The sequence below is a fragment of the Thunnus albacares genome, chromosome 8, assembly GCF_914725855.1.
Source record: "Thunnus albacares chromosome 8, fThuAlb1.1, whole genome shotgun sequence".
Classification (NCBI taxonomy): Eukaryota; Metazoa; Chordata; class Actinopteri; order Scombriformes; family Scombridae; genus Thunnus; species Thunnus albacares.
The window spans coordinates 5649355-5668638 of NC_058113.1; the positions used below are offsets into that span (position 1 = coordinate 5649355).

The window sequence follows — 19284 nt, forward strand, 5'->3', positions numbered from 1 at the left end:
GCACCAATGTCCTATAAAAAGAAAGATAATATAATAAATCTCCAGCTCTCCAGAGAGGAGGATGAAGACAGAACTCTCACTCTGCTCTGTTCCCGGACGTTATAAATGTAAGAAGAGTCTCCTCTCAAAGAAGATGTTTTTAAAATATAGCGCTCAGATTACAGTGCTACAATACACTCTTTTGCAGTAATTCGTTTTTGTAAAAAACGTCTACCATGTGTTACAGGTTTACAAAAACCGTGCTGCATGGCTAAGCAAAGGCGCATGCGTCACAGTAGAATTTTGCAGGGCGGAAGATGAGCCAGTTTTCCTCCAGAGCGGTACATCTTCTTAGTACACTATCTTTGATGTAACTCTCGACACACTGACACTTGTTGGGGATACATGTGTGCCTGTGTGTTGTTCAGTCTACCGACTTACCGGTTTAATGAAGTGGTGGCATCTCTGACCTAGTTTGGTAAGTCGCCTGTTTGAGTTTAGCTAATTTACCTACTTATAGCTTGTTTCCTCTCAGAGACCCTCCTATAGACTCAATATATCGTTAAGCTATGGTATGTTGGGGTAAACTCTGGCTGGTGCATCTTCTTTTCCCGGCCAAAATTAAAAGCAGTGATTTAAAAAATACATTTATCAAATTTACAAATCCTTAAACTAGCTATTCTTCTCAGTTTTGTGTTGTAACATAGGTCAATAATAGTCTATACCAACCGTGTGTAGCTTTTCTTTGGCGTATCCGACAACCATAGCATTTTAGCTTCCTATGCTAATTAAGCGTTGTAGAAACCAACTTATTTGAATGGCTTTTAATGCCAGAAAAAAAGCTTGTGAATATTTCGCATATCCATCGTTATTACTTTTGTAGTACCTACGTTTACCAACATGTCACTGTGTTATTATGCTGTGTTGTTTCCTGTGCTGTAGGCACAAAGTTAAGAGGGATTTAGGTTGAATTGAAGATGTGTTTTGTTACATAAGTTATATAAAATAGGAATTCCCAAATCGTTCCACACCAGGAATCCTCAAAGATTACACAACACAGAGTCATAACTGGGTAGTTTAAAAGAAGTAGTAGTAGTTTGTTGTGATTTGGCTCAATCACAGCTCTGTACTTGTACAGTGAAAATGAAATTAGTCATCCTCTCTTCATGTTTTAACTCCCAGGAAGTAAAGTAATAGTAGGGTGAAACCTTTCCTCATTTGGCTGGGGACTGTAAATACAGAGATTTCCCTTTGATCTCCAAGATACAACTTTGCATTAAAAAGTCAGCCACAGTCAAGGAAAGTGGAGACTAGTAAATCCTAAGCTCTGTTTACCCACTTTTTATTCGACTTTATTAAATATAATACAATGACATGAACGTTTACTATTAAGATGTATGTATCATATTAAGTAATGTTCAACACCTAGTGGTACATTAGGCTATATGAGAACACAACTATTTAGGAAAAGCTGAGATTTTTACATTCAGAAGAGGATTTAATTTATATCAGAAACAGTTTAAATGCATGCAGGTTAATCTTTGGTAGATGGTTTTACAGTTGCTATACTGCTGGAACAAGTGGGAATAATACTCTCCTATATTTTTATGGTTTAAGGCTTATGTACTTTAAATATAAATTACCTTACAACCCCCAAGTAGGTAGGTAGGTAGTGTGGTTTAACGTCCCTTCTTAATCAAATCATTTTCCCTCAACAATCAGAAGCACGTCTTTTTCTGTCAGTATGATTACATGTTTTATATGTTGTTAAAGAAGTGAAAAACATCCGCTCACAGTATTATGAAGGTGTTGGCTGGTGCAGATCAATAACAAGAAAGCAGTTGTAGCACCCCCGCTTCTGTATGTGCAAAGTAGCTTTCTCACCTTATCTTCTCAGTTTAGTACATGTAAAGAGAGACAGATGAGCTGACATCTGGGGCAGGTCGCACATCATCAGGCAGTGTAGTACTCTTGACAGCTGTAGTTGGCATCAGTGAGCTAAGTGGGTAGGTGTCTTAGATTGCTACTTCAATAGCATAGATAACCTGAGATTGCGATAAGAGCCGGTCATACAGTAACATCCTACAAGCTTTGCCCTCACTGAGTGTTTCTTCTGACTCTATGTATCTACTCTGAAGTCAAACCAGGACCTCATGCTTCTGTTGGGTCTGCAGTTCAGTGACCCTGAACCACACAGACCACACTTGAACTGACCTCAGTCCGCAATACACAAACACCCACTGACCTACTCGTTAACTCACCAACACACTATTAACCCATAAACAAAGACTCAAGAGTACGTGCAAGCTTGTGCACACACATTTATGGATACAAATACATACATACAACATACTCACATGTCAAGTAAAGTTAGTGCAGAAACTCTGTACCAGTGTTTAAAATTTAGTGGCATCTAGCAGTGAGGTTGCACATTGCAAACAACTGAATACCCCCCACCAAGCATGTAGGAGAGGCTACAGTGGCTGCGAAACTCGTGAAAAACGTAAAAGGCCCTCTCTGGAGCCAGTTTGTCCTTTCTGGGCTACTGTAGAGATTTGGCGGTGCAACATGGTGGGCTCTGTGGAAGGGGACCCACTCTCTATGTAGATATAAAGGGCTCATTCTAAGGTAACGAAAACACAATGATTCTTATTTTCAGGTGATTATACACTAATTAAAACATACTTATGAATATTATATTCCATTTCTACCAAGTCCGTTCTGCTAGATGCCACTAAATCTTACACACTGGTTCTTTAAGTCAGAAGTATCTTATTTTCTTTACATCTTTCCTCAGGTGCTGTTAACTTTCCATTAAGGTCATTGGTGGATAAGGAAGGAAAGACACTGTAAACCCAAACACCAGAAGGAGTGACCCAACAGTCTTAAACCACTCACCTGGGCTGCAGGCGTCCACACACTCCACCTGGTGAGTGACAGCTTACTTGTCTGGAGTTAAGGCTTATATAAGTGCATGAGTTTGAACATGTGAGGACATCAGTATTTAGACGTCAGACTTATCTTTGGTGTTAAAAGCAGCTGCGTACATTATGGATCCTCTGGGACAGATTGATTTCCCCTACCATGAATGTGTCTCAATTAGAGCAGCAGTGATTAGTTTTGTGTCGATTGACTAAACAATTCAGTTGATCGTGCCTATAGTTAATTTCATCACAGTGCTTTCTGTCAGGACACACTTAGTGTAAGCTGTGGACAGCACAGTAGTTAACACTGTGGTCTCACTGCATGTGTATGTTTGTTTCCTGAATGTGAAATGCAGGTATATGAAAGTTGCAGTGTCTCTGACTATTGAATGCCAAAAGAAGATGATATCAACATTTCATTTATTCATTTTTGTTTATCTGGAGGTAACCATAGTCTAAAAAGGCACTTTACTTCATCCCAGGACCAGTTGCAGTTGATTTTAAACAGTAGCATACAAATGGTTCTTAAGGACACACAATATTTTTTCTTTATACAGATAGTGCTTCTGTTATACCTGTGTTTTTTCCAGCTGGGCTGCATAAGTCAAACATGTTCATTCTATCCAGTTTGTCCAGCCATGTGGTCCCACAAGTATCTGAATACCTGGGCGTGTTGTTAGCCAAATATATTGCATTATATCAGTGAAAATGCCCAACTATCAGCACATAATAAGACATCTCTGTAATGGTTTTAGAGAGAAGTACTGTATTATGTTATCTTTTCTTATTATTTCATACTCAGTATTCACTTTTTACAAGTCTCAGTATAATAAGTGTTACATTATAGTGTTACCCTTCAAGACACTTGTACCAGTATCCCTATTCCAAACATGGTTGGTCAATCAATAACAGTTCTTGAATCACTCTTGGCTGGGCCCGTAGCCTGGGACCAGTTTGCCTTGGGAGATTCTAGCACGTGTTATTTCTCCCTCACAGCTCCCTGCTTCCCAGCAACACAAACACACTTTCACCACGATAAACGTGAAGGCAACGCTACTTAGACATCTGGAGGAACCTCATGTAAGAACCTCTGGTCCTTTGGATTAAAGTCTATTAAAGGCTTATAGCCAGTTCAAGTGGTTTGGTCATTTGTTTAGGATGTCCCCTGGATGCCTCTCTGTGGAGGAGCTATTCCAGGGGAGGGATTATGTATCCTATCTGGCCTGGGGATGCCTGGGGATCCCTCAGTAGGAGCTGTAGGGAGGTGTCCAAGCCTTCATGATCCAGACAAGCTTCAGAAAAATATTGTATTGACAATGACAAATTATCTTACATTTATACTGCACAAAGTGTAATAATTCACAAAAACCTATTTCAACTAAAGATGGCTAAAGATTTGTATAGTGTTTGTGTAGTCAGTGACAAAAAAAACAGTAGTGAGCAGAATGAGAGCAGCAGACATGCAGTGGACGTGTAGGAATTCAGCCAGGGCTGACAGCATGGCAGCACTTCTAAGTTGGCTGTTTGGTTTTCTTTGGCTGTTTTTTCTTATCAAACACGGACCCACTGTGGGAAACAGTTTCTACATTTGTCCTTCCCTTTTCCCAGGATGGATAGTTTGAATTGTTAGCATTCCACATTGAAACCAAGGACACAGCTACACCGCAGCTCACTGAGCCCCCTGCTCAGAATAAGAATGTCAAACGAGTCAAATAACGGTCAGATTTTATTTATTTTTTTACTTAGCATGTCTCCTTTTATTGGCAAGTTAATTTTAAATACTGAGATGGGAGAGATTTGGAGACATGGGGGGGATCACATGTAAACACGTCAGATCTGACCTCAGAAGTCACAGTCACATAGTATGTGCCTTTAGACCAAGAAGCCATCAAATGCTGACATTATATTCCCATTATATGTGATCAAAAAGAAAAACACCCCACTGAAATTCAAAATGTCAAGGCATGGCCTTCATGAAATATCCTTGAAGCACTACTGTACAGACAAATATCACAGTATCCCACCCACCCTCTAGTGTACAGAGCTCTGTAGTTGTTCTCTCGTGCCTCTGCTCCGCTCAACACGAGGGTGGCTTAGTGGCTGAGATCAAACAGGATCATCAACTGTCAGCCTCATGCTTCCCACGGACATGGCGCTGACAGCTTGAACAAGAGAACATGATGTGCTGCCCACTGCCTTCAGGAGAAGGCCCGGCACACTACACCCCCTCACTCCATCCATTCATAGGCTGATGATTTATAAGTCTAGTGTTTGTGTTGCTGTGTGGCTTACTTCATACCCATTAGGTTCAAATCATTTAAAAATGATCACACAGCTCTGTTCCGCCTATTCTTCAAATTTATATTTCTGGCTCCCATAAGTCACAAAGATGGGCGGAAGCAGTAAACCCAAATGTAAGTGGTGAAATGTCGTCTTAGAAACCTGTGGGTGATATCACTTTGACTACATTCAGGCTTTTTTACTGTCTGTGGTTGTCACCTTCAAGCTACAGCCACAATAGCAAAGCATGTAGTGTTGCACTTGTCATGTTTCCTCACTTGCAACTTTGCATGGTCGTTCAGTGAAATGATATAGTGATCAAACCGTATAGCTTGAATTCAAATATACTTCTTTATTTACATTGTTTACAGATGGAAACTACCTCGTAGCTAAATCTGGTACAAAGCATCTCTTCTCAGGATGGACAATGTCTTCAACAGTGTAGATTTTCCAGTTCCACTTTTATATAATTCTGCAACATACAGGTGGAAAACTACAGAGTTCAGCTTTAAGTGAAAATGGCAAAACCATAATCTAAAAAATATTCCATTAAAATTAGACGACCTGCATGCTAAATTTAACTACAAGTCAACAGTACAATGTACTTAAGAATTGAAATGAAAAGTTACTCTCTCTTAAGAAGGATGCATATCAGAACGTCTGTGGGAGTAACCACCGATGTTTCAAAACTTGCTCTCTAAAATTTGATAAAATTTGAACCATCCAAGTGACATCACTCAAGGGTTTTTCTCAGACTACCCAGCTACTCACAGAGCTACTTCACACTCAATACATCAGTTTCACATGCTGTGTTGAAGTCCCTTCACAGAGAAAATTCATATTGATGGCTACAGTAAGGTGGTTGAAATGGCTAGAATGGTTGTGTGATTATCAAATAGTTTTCATGTAATGTAATCTCATTTAACTGTATTTTATGTCTTGTTTTATGTATAAATATTGGCCCTGCATATTACATGTAGAGAGATTACCTAGAATGAATGGCGCTCGTCATGTCTCGTATGTCAGAGTGAGCCTTCAATCCATACAATGTCGATGACTAAGTGGTGACACCTGGCCTTGTGATTGGTCAGATGGCATTCTCTGACCTGTGAGTCATCACAGCTATACCCTGCCAACCTGTGAGATCATAATAATGGCTGTGACTAAATGTGATGAAAAACTTTGTAGTCTGTCGCACTTATTGATTTGCTTTTAAGCACATGTGCTCTTGTGGCTTATATAATGGATTTGCATTATTGTGCAGTGTTTCCACTAGGATTCTTTTCAGGGGTGTGGTAGACCCCCACGAAACTACTGTGTTGTCATGGGGCAGCATTTTCAGATAATTTTGAACTATTTTCGATACAGTATTTATTAAAACAACAACAGAGGTCACAAGACATTAGCAAGAAGAAAAGTGAAACAAATATGCTCAATGATGAAGTCAGTGCTGCGTCCTGACCTGAAATTATCCTTTACATTTTTGTGAGTGATTGCTCTGTGTGCCATAAAAAATAATGACAGATTAACATTGGTAAAATGAGGCTTATGAGACAGGCTGTAACCACTAGCCAGTTGTAGGGATGGGTATGGTTAGAATTTTATATTTATCTTACTAAAGAAAACAGGATTAGAATAGATTTATATTTCAAATATAGCAAAATATTGTCTCTAGAGTAGCAACAGTAATGTTTACAACAGCAAAGTCACCAGATAAACTCAATAATATCTCACTGGGAAGAAATCTAAAATGTCAATAAAATAAATAATATTCCTGACATCAAAATACTGAGTGAAGTTAAGAAAGACTGAAGAACACAGACATTAGTCAGTATCAGTCATTCCTCCTGTCCTCTGCTGCTGAGGTGGTCGGGGGGTGGGGGTGGGCCTGCCAGAAGTTAATTTTACAAGAATTTGACTAGTTTTAATATACCTGACAAACTAAAATAAACAGTCAGACCACATATAGACAGCTTCGGTTTTAGCTTGTTCATTATAAATAGCTGACTAACCAGCACGCTGTGGTTGTGTAAAACATACCAGGAAACTGCAGACAAAGCAGATGAAAATAGCGCTTTCCCGCATGTTTATGCTTGTTGAAAAGGTGGTTTGATAAATTAGACTTATTGGCTTTTTACATGCAAAGCTTTTATTGCACTTACAGTAATGAGCGTTGTCGTCAACTCAAGTAACATGTCTTCACGTCACTTGGTTCACTGTGTCCGCCGCTGTCTGTCTCTCCTCTGCTCCCCTGCGTGTGAGTATGACTTAAGCCACTTTCAGGGACACAAACCAGACCTAAGACCAGTTGATTGGGGACAGCTTGTGCAGTTGGGGACAAAAGTCATGTCCCCAATTGGTAAAATGCTGATTTTTGGGTCAGTGGTTGAGGTTGGGGTTAGGTTAAGGTTGGGGTATGGGTTAAGTTTAGGCAAGTAGTGGTTATGGTTAGGGTATGTTTCCAGGAAATGAATGTAAGTCTATGTAAATACCCCAAAAGTGACAAACGCAAACACAAACCTGTGTGTGTGTGTGTGTAGGAGCTAAGCCCTGCCTTCGTGCGACCATAATTTACACCAAAATGCTGTAGAGACTCTCAACATAGTTTCTGTTCATTTGACCAAGGCGCAAAACATTGTTGTCAAAGACGTGCACAGTAAGGCGGTTGTTTGTATCGGCGTATTTCTGTACACTGAGCTGAAATGAAACAAGTGCACATAAATTAGGTAAATAACATAAACAAGCGTAGCCTATTGTGTTTCTTTCAGGAGGAGCGGTCACCCCCATGGAAATGGTAGGGGAAACACTGTATTCATTGTCACATCAGCCTTTTTCCCTTTTTCATCTCTCTCTTTAATGTTTAAAAATATGAAATTGTTTTTAATAAAACAGAATTCGTACAAAACTCGTACAAACATATTTTTTATAATCTCAGATGGATATACACCTTTTCTAACTATTTTGTTTAAGGGGACCACAGGGAGAAAGAGTGTTATCACTGTCTGTCTTTGTGCATCCTTTACTGGAAGAGATGTTAGCTGCATCCTTTACTGCACCCTTCTGCTGGTATGCATCACATCCCTCTGCGGCCTCTCATTCAAATGTCAGCTGTACGCACCAGCAGCTCAACTCTGAGTGTGTGTGTGTGTGTGTGTGTCTATCTGTATATCTGTCTATGTGTCCATCTGTCTATCTGGCATTACTTCCCTCTATTAAGGTCAGATAGAAAACAAGAGACCAACTGCCAGTGTCTAACAATGTGGTGATGGGCTTCAGGGCCTGATGCTAAATAGAGCCACATTTCTGTTCCCTCATACACAATTAGAAAAGGGTTTCCGTGAAGTCTCTACTGCATTTGGCTGTTTTTAGCCGTACAGTGCGTATGAATCAGTCAAGCTCATTGTGAACCTGAATAACTCTTCAATGTGTCTGTCAATCATTAAAATACATTGAAAAGCATTGTTTAGACCTACAGAACTTTATTTGGAATTCTAGTCAAGATGCCAAGTTTTCCAAAAATACCACACGTCATGCTGTATCCCACGGGAATGGGAATGATGAAATGTTGATTTTTTTATTTTCCATTTGGTTTGTGGTGTAAAACGTTGGGGGAGTAAATGCTTCACTCAATATAGGCATGATATTTGAGCATGGAAGCTCCCTTCTTACTTTGAACAGTATCTGTGACAGAATCTCTCAAATCAAAGGTCCATGTAAAATCTTTCAACTTTCAGCAGATTACTGTATATGAAAAAGGTCGCTTGCAACTTTACAATTTTGGTTTACTCTAACTGCTCTCATCAGCATCGTTCTCGGCTACAGTAGGCAGCTGGTCTCAGAAAAGCTCTAAAAACTTTAGGTTACTTGTGTAACCTTGGTTCTCAAGAGTAGAATGAGTGTGATGTCTCACTATGGCCCACCTGCGTACTCCTCAGAAGCATTTATCTCATTATGCCAATCCTGATTGGCTGGTGACTACCTTTAAATAGCTCATGCTATGGCGCAGGGTCATTCAAAATAAGAACCTCTTCTTGCTTCGCCCCAGCAAGAAGGGTTGTCTGGTGAGACATCTCACTCATACTACTCTGAGAACCAAGGTTACACAAGTAACCTAAAGTTTTCATTCGTAATATTCGTTTCGATGTCTCACTATGGGATATGGAGACTCCCGTATTGCCAGACAAGCTTATCTCAGCAGCCACCAGCAATCAACGAGTAGTACTCTGTTCCAGCAAGGGCCCTGAGCCCAGTATTCTGTGAGCCACACACAGAGCAGAGACATCCAGTCTATAAAACCAGACAAAAGTGATGTGGGAAGACTGGCTTGTCGCCGCACAAATGTCCTGAATGGAAACCCCTCTAAACAAGGCCCAGGATGTAGCCAGGCCATGAGTAGAATGAGCCTGGAGGCCCCCCGACGCCTGCAGTCCCTGACCCATAAAAGCTAGAGAAATCACCCCCACAAACCAGTGGAAGAGCTGTTGCTTCATTTCCCATATGGGGATTAGCCCAGGATACAAAGAGTTGGTTACTTCTCCAAAATCCCTTAGTCCTGGTCATATAGGTGCACAAGGCACAGACTGGACACAGCATGTACAACCACTGTTCTTCAGGGGGAGGTGATGAAGAGAATACTGTAAGGTCAATGGGGGAGCATGAGCCAACCACCTTGGGCACAAAGGCGAGGTTAGGTTTTAGTGAAAACTCATGACATGCCCTGGGGCAAACTGAGGAAATGGAGGCTGCACCAAAAGCACATGAATATAACTGACCTGTTTAGCAAATGCCAAAGCCAGCAACCACACTGTCTTCAGAGACAGACGTTTCAAGTCAGCCTCATCCGGTGGTTCAAAAGGAACGTCCATCCAAAACCACCGCCAAGTCCCATAGGGGGGCCAGCAGCCTGAAAACAGGAAGGAGGCTACAGGCCCCTTTCATAAAAAAGCAGACCAATGGATGTTGGCTTGCTGTTTTACCATCAAACCCTACATGACATGCAGCAATAGCAGCCAAGTATACCTTAATTGTGGAGAAGGATTTGTGTTTGTCAGTCAAGTCCTGCAATTATGACAAAATCACACCAATCAGACATTGAAGGGAAACATGTTCCTACCTGAGACAACAATCCTCAAACACCCTAAATTTACAGTTATAAAGGATGCTCTAGCGCTCTGAAAGGTGTCAGTTACATTCTGAGGCAGCTCCACTGTGCTTAAACTATACCACTCACGGGCCATGCCCATAGAACCAGGCGTTCTGGGTGTGGGTGAAATATCATTCTACCCGCCTGGGACAGCACATCCCTGTGCAACAGGAATTGCCACAGCTGTCTGCACAATATTTGATAAATCTCCAACAGCCAGTGCATTGCTGGCCAGTGCGGAGCTCTCAGAATCAGTGTGCAACCATGCTCCCTCACTCTGGACAGAGTAGAGGGTATCAGAGCCAAAGGAGGAAATGCATACAGGAGGATGGGCAGCCAGGCGTGCTCAAGCACATCCACGCCGAAAGACACTCCTAACCCTCACGTTGACAACAGTGGATATTGTGCATTTTCTTTTGACACGAACAGATCCACCTCGGCCCAGTTGTAACGCATCCACACTTGCTGTGTGCGTGAGTAGGGGTGGGCACTTTGGCAAAAATATCATATCACAAATTCAGACAGGTTCATGATCCACAATCTTATCATGATTCTTTTTCATGTTGGTTTTTAAGTATATTTTGCAAGTTACTGAACAGACCTCAAGATTCAAGATTCAAAACTTTATTGTCTATCACATAATGATAGAAGTTTGTCTTAGGTTAGTGGCTCACAAACAGCATAAAAACATACACCCATGAAGACATAAAGACGTAAAATTACATTAAAACACAAACAATTCCATAAATAAAGAAGAGCAGGTGTGCAAAGCTGCATTAAAAAGTAGTGACATTTGGCCTTGTTTAAAATGGATACTACAGTGGGAAACCAAACTAACAGTACAACAAAACTAATTTCACAGCAGAAAAGCAAATGGTTGATGTTGTGTAGAAGCATTAGTGTGCCGTTTCGGATACCTAGCAGGATGTACATCATTTAAAAAAAGGCACCAACAGAGTACACCAGAGCTGACATCATGCTGCTAGCTTGCAGCATGGCAGAAGTTAGTGCTACCAGTTAGCAGGGGAGCTAACCGCTAAACAGTGGTATTTACCTGCAGCCCAGTTGTCAGTTTAACATGATGTGCAGCAGGTGAGCTTCCTAGCAGGACATTAAAGCTGCTGTAGATTTCACCAGCAGATTGGAGATGTGGTAAGAGGCACTCACCATGTCGGTGCTGTTACCCGTTAGCTTCCTGCTACCAAACTGTGCTCCATCACAGAGCTGAACTGATACAAAGTGCACTGTAGCACAATACTAAAGATCTCTCTGTAAAGGCAGATCGCGGAGACATTTATTCGTTCACGATCTAATATCGTCATATAGCACATCCCTAGTGCAGAGTCCATTCATATAATGTCCATATAATGGCAGATCCACCCCCAGGTTCAGGACCCCCGGGGCGTGTGTCACACGACACACGTGTGTCATGAGACAGGAGCCCCCCCCCCCCCCCCCCTCACAGACTGGCCCTCGTTTATTCATGCACTCCACTGTGACCGTAACCCTCCATGCACCACAGCACATCGGATCCAGTCATCTTCGGGGGAATGCGGAGCTTCTCCATGCCCTCGAAGTCCAGAGAAGATGCCCCTTGAATGGAGTTCTCCCTGCTGAAGGGGTGGTCCTTCCACGAGACCGTGACCTCATCCAGCAGCTTAGGAAAAATGGAGAGAAGCTGTCTTGCTGCCCTCTTGGCCTGGGGAAATGTCATCCCTTCGTAACGGGATGTGGTGTTGTCCGTAACTACTGCAGGCCAAGGGATGTTCAGCCTGAATGGAGCGTGTTTGCACACATCCTGCATAGCCATGCTGGGGACAGTGGAAGCTGGTGTACTCCCATCCCAGTCACATGAGGCAGACCCAGCTCCAGGCTTTGCAGTCCTAGCAGGAATGAGGAGCAACTCATCCAACTCATCCTCCTCTGATAAGAGGACTTTGAAGTGTCCTCATTGTCGTCCTCGCTCATAGTTCAGCTCCAACACTCAACACTACAGGTCGCCAGCAGACAGGTAAGGGTCATTACCTGACAAGCTAGCTTGGTGTGTTAGTCATCATCAGAGCCCCTTGACAGTGAAGCAGGCATAGTGCCTGCATGAACCAGGGCCTTCGATGGCCAGACGGGCATGTTCCAGTCCGAGGCAGCATGAGCAGACCTGGTGTGTGTCTTTGCTCGAGATTTTGTTACTACAGCGGCAGAGTCAAGGCCGGAGTCTCCATCTCTCTTGTTGTGAGGTAGCGTGATGTCCACCTTTGCTAGCAGGCATACTAACAGCGAGGAACAGTGAATTAGCTGGTGTGCTAATCCCGTGGGAGCAGAGCATTCCGCTGGCCCACTTGATGTGCAAGGGTTAACGCTCAACAAAGCACCTGAGCTACTGTATGGCTAGGTGAAAGAGCACTCCAGGCTATGGTGAAGGCCAGAGAGTTGAAGCGTATCAAGGTAGCTAGCACCCGGCGACGGAGTGTTTAGCTGAAATAGCTCCGATCTGTGGACAGTCAAGCTAGCTATCTCTGCAACAGAGTGAGATATGCTCTGCAGCAAGAGGAGGTGTAGCGAAAGCTATTTAAAGGTAGGTGGAACCACCTGACTTCACGATCACCAGCAAATCAGGACTGGCATAATGAGAGAAATGCTTCTGAGGAATATGCGGGGGGCGTATCCTATAGTGATAAATTGAAACGAATACTATGAATGAGTACTGGTACTGTACACTACCTGCTCAGTACCAAACAGCAGACAGAAAAAGTAAGTAAGGAGACAAATGTTTCCTTCAGGACATGGTGTAAATGTGAATACTGGACTTACATTCACCAGGTGGACACATGACTCTAAATTAATGCTAGTGTTGCTCCGTGTCTGCTTGATGTGTAAAAAGGAAACTGTTCGCTAACAGCTTCACCATATCAATTTAAAAGGCGATAATAAGTCAGTGTTGTGTTTATATTTTGTTTCCACTGCCACAAGTGGTCAAAACTTGGCTGTTGTAGGTTTCAATAAGCCCTAGAACAAGCAAATGAAGACTAAATTTTGTTTTTGGCTTTGTAGAAATCAGCTTTAGAACTTGGCTCTAAAGATCTAACAAAGAAGTCACATCTGGAGTCCGTTTCACCAAATTTGCAACATGACATAATTTTCTGTTATTAATTTTTACATGTTTAACTAATCAAACAAAACACCACACTTGTTACCTATCCATGAGCATGTGAGAGGGCTCACAAATTCATCTGCAATTTGCAAGGGACAACCATTTGTGAAACGGGACACTAGGACAATTTGAGTTTTGAGTGAAAGCAGTGCTTTCACATAATTTTTGTGGAATAAGACGCAGTATCCTATATATACGATACACAAAATACACTAAGAATATGCTCAAAGGGCTGGAGCCATTGGTAGACACCTCTGTCAACATCGCCCAGGTGCTTAAAGTCAGTGTGGAACATTTAACCCAGTGGGGTAACATACCATAGTGCATCCATTTGTGAACCTCCTTAATGGGCAGCAGCTGTGGCATTTCAGTGTGATCTCCCGTTGACTGTCTCCTTATGTCATTCTAGCAGTTCTGTATGTGGCTTCAAACTTATATAAGCACAGGGTGGGTCTCACATTAAAAGGTGAATATTCACACAAGCTTTAGCTCCCTTTCGAAATAGTTATGAGCCTGTGTTCCTAGTTACTAGACATGAAACAATCTGCCTCTATAAAATTCACTTTGATATTTTTCTCCATAATAAATGTCACTGACAGAATAAAGTAAACAGCAGCATAGTTATTTTGCTGCTGCTGCTAACATCAGATATGTGTGTCATCTTGTACAACAGCTGCTAAACGTCACTGTGAGGCCTACTTGATCTTAATGCCATACATAGAGATAGACTAATACACAGTGAAGAAGAAACAGAATGCAAACAAGATATGTGATCGTGATTCTAACTATATATAGTTATATATATATATATATATATATATACAGGTTAAACCACACAAAGACATAAAGTAGACAGGCAGGCGGACAGCAAATTGCTAAAAGGAAAAGAGTCAAACGATTACTGACAAGTATGCATTTTTTTATCAGAACAGCTAAAAATTGCATGTACTCTCACACCCTTAAACCACACAATCCATTACCTCACCAGCTACACATTGACACCCCACAGCCAAGGCCAGACGGATTGTCAGAAGTGATGGCATCAATAGCAGTGGGTTGTGTTGGTAGAGTTGAGAGTAGTTGCTAAGCTTCACTGACAGACGTTGGCTTCACACCCTGGCTGGTCAGGAGTCCATGGGCATGCCCTGAATTAGCACAGGGCTTTCCCACTATGTGAGAATGCGATGCGGCTGGAACGACTGTCACTGTCAGCCAAGTGTAAAGACCTGAGTATGCAACAGACTTCACAGGGGTTTTTTAGGGACCAGGAATATATCTTATTTTTGTAACCCCTTAAGTATGAACAGTTGTCATTAAATACATCTATAAAGATTAACTTAAGTGAAATTTTAGATATCTAGGACGAGCAATTGTTTCTGTGTGTGTGTGCAAAAGCACAGCATAAGAATAAGTTGCAGTAATGCATTGCACACACTGTCCTACAGACAGTGGAGCATTAAGCTCAAATAACATGGAGAGAAATTAGTCTCAAAACTTGTTACAAATGTGTGTTTCATGATCTGCAAATGAAAACAATAGTTTACCAATGTGTATGATCATTTGTGAATAGATTAGGGTGCTCATAAATGCGTCTTCTCATCCATCACATAGGAAAATGTATTTGTGAACACCATCATTTACTCACAAATAATCATAAATCTTGTTTTCATTTGTGGATCATGAAACACACATTTGTCACTAGTATTGAGACCAACCCCATGTCTTTTTTTCAAGTTCTGAGATACCTACTGTACATGATTCATTGTTTATAGAGAAAAATCATGAAACAGAGATTTCTTCTTTCTTCTAAACATCCACTGATATACATCAATATATTTTTAACCTTTTGAGAGGCTCATGTATTTTCATGTGGGACTGGTACCACAGAAGTGGATGACTCTTCAGTAACAATAATTCTGGAAATCTTCCATGAGCCCTCGGCAGGAAATATGTACTTAATCAATTCTGCCAGAATGCAATATACTGTATACTAGACTTTTTGTATGTTGTTGTTTAACACAATGCAGTGATAATAAGTTGTAATTCATAAAGTGAGTTTAAGGTTTTTTAAGGCCCTCATCTTTCTTAAGTATAACAGTTTTCATTAAAAGTCTATCTGAAGCTAATATGAAGCTTCAGTGGTCCAAATGAGTCAAATCAAGTAGAAACCTCTGTCAGTGTTCATATTGACACCTGACTGTTGTTTTTAGACAGACTTGAAAATGTATGAACCTGTCTTTTAACTGGGAGAATGTGACTCCTGAAATTGACATGACATGACATGAACAAGAGCGTTTTACTAAAGACCGATCACCATGTTGAAATTTTTGGAACCACAGAAACACTCACTCACTTTGTCCAGTCCCGATTGCAGAGTAGTGTTACAGAATGGAGTTTCTTCCCTCGCAAATGATCTTTGTTTGAGTGCAGACACTGACTGGAAAGAGCACACAAACCTAACAACATCCAAGTTTAATATTGGCTTTTCATCAAATTACTCACATTAATGTTAATTAGCAACAGCTGATATAATCAGGCACTGGAGACATTTGTTAAGCTAAAACTTTTTTTTTTTTTTTTTTTACATTGATTACTTACTTTGCTACTAAGTGTAAGCAGAAATAAAAGATGTATGAACTGTCAGGGCTTTGGAGTCTGTTTTGCCAGTCTGGGTTTTAGATGAGCTCTGATAAAAGGAGAGCATTGCTGCAACACTAGCAGGCTGAGGTTGACAAAACACAGTAGAGTACAGTAATGAAAAGATCCACATCACTAATTCAAGATGCATTTATTACCATAACTGACATTACATCCACAAACCTTTTTAACTAATGCAAGTGAATATGCACAAGTAGACGCACACATGTCTACACACATGAATTGGGCCCACATTCTCTTTACTTCATGTTTCAGTTTTTGCCACCCAGAGTGCAGTAGAGAAGAGGTAGGATGAAAGCTTCTTGGAGCGACAGTTATATGAGAGAAAAGCGGTAATGAGTGGGCTGGAAACCGTGACAGCCGGTCTGCCGCAAGTAGGGGAGCGCGAGAGAAAGAGTGAATAAGAGGAGGGGACTACATGTAGGAGTATACCACAGCGAATATGGTAGGAAGACAACATGTTGCAGCTGCAGCCCAGTTTTATTGAGCAGATGAGCGAATGAGCAAGCAAGCGTGTCTCGTCCAGACACCCACACTGCCTGGGCTGGTGTCCTAGGAGATTAGCAATACATTGTTACGACTTTCTCTTTTTTTCTGTATGCATTATGTTGTTTTTTATACCATTTCAATACAAATCAATCACTGTGGTTTTACATTGCCCTGGTTCAAATCTTTCATACTGTCTATTCCTTTATTGCAAACAAGACTCATATCATTTCTTTATTTTTGCGAATTTATTAATTAAATTGTGGTTCCACTGTTTGAGCAAGTACATTACTTCAAGGATAACAACAAGCTGAGTTACTAGGTCAGACAGAAAGAATGTTAAGAGATATTATTAAAAGGAGAAAAGCCTTAACTCTACTCTTGTTGACAAAGCTGCTCATATTTGACTGTGGTGGGTCAGGCTTTCTTACACAATAGTGTGAAATATCTAAAACAGCGACCTGTGTAGAATCCAGTCCTCTGAGTAATCAGAAGCAGAGCTACTGGTAGCTGCCTTAATAGGCAGCTTCGTTTGCTTCATGATAATTTGCTTAGTGGTATGAAAACATTTCAGTTCATTTTCATAAAGTATGCCACTCATATGCATACTTTCCATATTGTTTGGATACCTGCACCTTACCACTACTGGAGCAACCGTGATTAGAGGTTGTGATGGGGGCGTGGCACAAGTGGTTTTCCATACAACTATAATGGCAAAGTAGAAATCTCTGTCATACTGAGAGATACCAGGAGCATAAAGTTATGACACTAAAATTAAATGTAGTAGGTCATTGATAATACATGTTGAAGCCTTTGAATTACATAATTTCCCTGTTCAGCTGTCAGTATCAGTGGTGTTTGGTCAATTATAAAGTTGCTTTATCCTCATGAATATAACAGGAAAAGAGCCTGAGAGCTTCCTGCTAATGAAATGTTAATCCCTTGAATGACACTGTCCTCCTTCTCATTGGACACTGCTGCTGGTGTTTGATGTTTTGCATGAATGCACACACACACACACACACACACGCGCGCTCATTGGGGTTTTTGACCCTTGATCATTCTCGCGGAGTTAAATGTTCTAGTTTTTACACCTGATTCTAGCTGCTTTTTCTTACCTACCATGTGCACAGAACATGTTGCCATGGCATCAGTGAAATAGGTCTCCCTGTTGTCGCATTTTGTTAAAAGAGAACCTGAGCTCTCCAAACTCACTGCTTTTCTGTACCTCAGTACATTTATTTCCCTTATCACCCAGAGACTGAAACCATGCGTCTCCACAGGGGATCTGACCACTTCCTCACAGATTTAGAAACAGATAGAAATTGAAAAACATCATCTTTTACAAAGAATGAACTGGGAAAAATGGAAATAAAACTCTGCTACAGTTGTTGAAAGATCATTTTCAATGTGCTTTCAGCCAGGATATTCTCACATAATTGTATTCCGTTTTTTCTCTGCCAGTATGAACATTGTACTCATAAATCTCTTCACTGCCTGTGGGTATTGTCTGATTATATAATCTCTTTTTAATACTATCTACTTACTATTGGGTTGCTAAAATGGCTCTGGGGTGATGTAATGGCATAGAACGTGATCTCATGCCAGAAAACAAAAGCTGGACTCCGTCATGGATTTTTAGACAAGCTTCTATTTTTAGTTTAGTTTCAACTCTTTCCTCTCTGTCTCTGTACTATATAGCATTAAAGTTATTTAGTAATTCTGTCACTGAGCCAGAAGATACATTCCTTATACAGTCGTCTGACAGGCCCACTTGTAGGTCATTTGTGTTTGTATAGTTTCACAAATGGTGTGTGAAATATGCTCGAGCCCAGGACATATGTATGTTTGTGCGTGTGAGAGAGCAGGCAAGTGAGAGTTAGAGCTTGAATGTGCATAAACACTAGTGCTTCTGCTTTCACTCATGGGACTATCAAAATTGCCCAGAGCCAAACCAGCTCTCACTGAACCAGGGGGAATAATGCCCTTTGATTTGAAGGCATCAGTGGATTGAGGGAATTGTTGTTGGCATGTATTTTGATGGATTGACTTTTATCCGTGGTACAAATCCTGGCTTTTTGTCAGGCAGCAAACTCTCTCCCTCATCTCTCTCCCTCTCTGATGTTTGGTCGTCAGATGCTGAAGTAAAGTTGAATTTATTGCAGAAAAACAATTGTTTTGTCACTAAAGAAACAAGAGAAATGTTTGCTCCCCAATCAGCAAGATATTTATGGAGAAGCCTCCTAACATAATTACCTAACAAGCGTCGTTATCACATGATGAAATGTGTGCGTATTTGTCTTCATAAGTGCAAAGCCTTCCTACTGAATAACTATTCTGGGAAAGTTACAGAAGCAACACCTCATGTTTGGAGTTGCGGTTGTAACTGTTACGGAGGCCCTTACACAAGAATCTTCCCCAAGAATGGAACAATTGTTCTGCACCAAAATAATCATTCAAAAATAAACATTTAAAACTATGTATGTTTCAAATTAATGTAAAATAAATGGCAAAAAAGTTTGCCTGCGAATAAAGGCATCAACTCTCACGCTGTGCAGAACGGACGTCACGTCACAACTCCTTATGACAATCAAGATCCTTTTGATTGTTTGTGTTTCTCATCACCCTGTGTTGTATGACAAAGGACATGGAGACCCCCCTGCATT

General features: G+C 41.1%; 1 protein-coding gene across 2 annotated transcripts in view; it reads left to right on the plus strand.

The window, feature by feature from the left end:
* The first annotated feature begins 354 nt into the window (after positions 1 to 354).
* LOC122988141 (neurocalcin-delta A) overlaps positions 355 to 19284 on the plus strand; it is a 75431-nt gene continuing 56501 nt past the window's right edge. For both annotated transcript variants that reach the window (XM_044360303.1, XM_044360306.1), the window contains exons 1-2: positions 355 to 457; positions 2777 to 2908. The gene's annotated coding sequence lies outside the window, so the exon portion shown is untranslated. The remainder of the gene's footprint in view (positions 458 to 2776; positions 2909 to 19284) is intronic.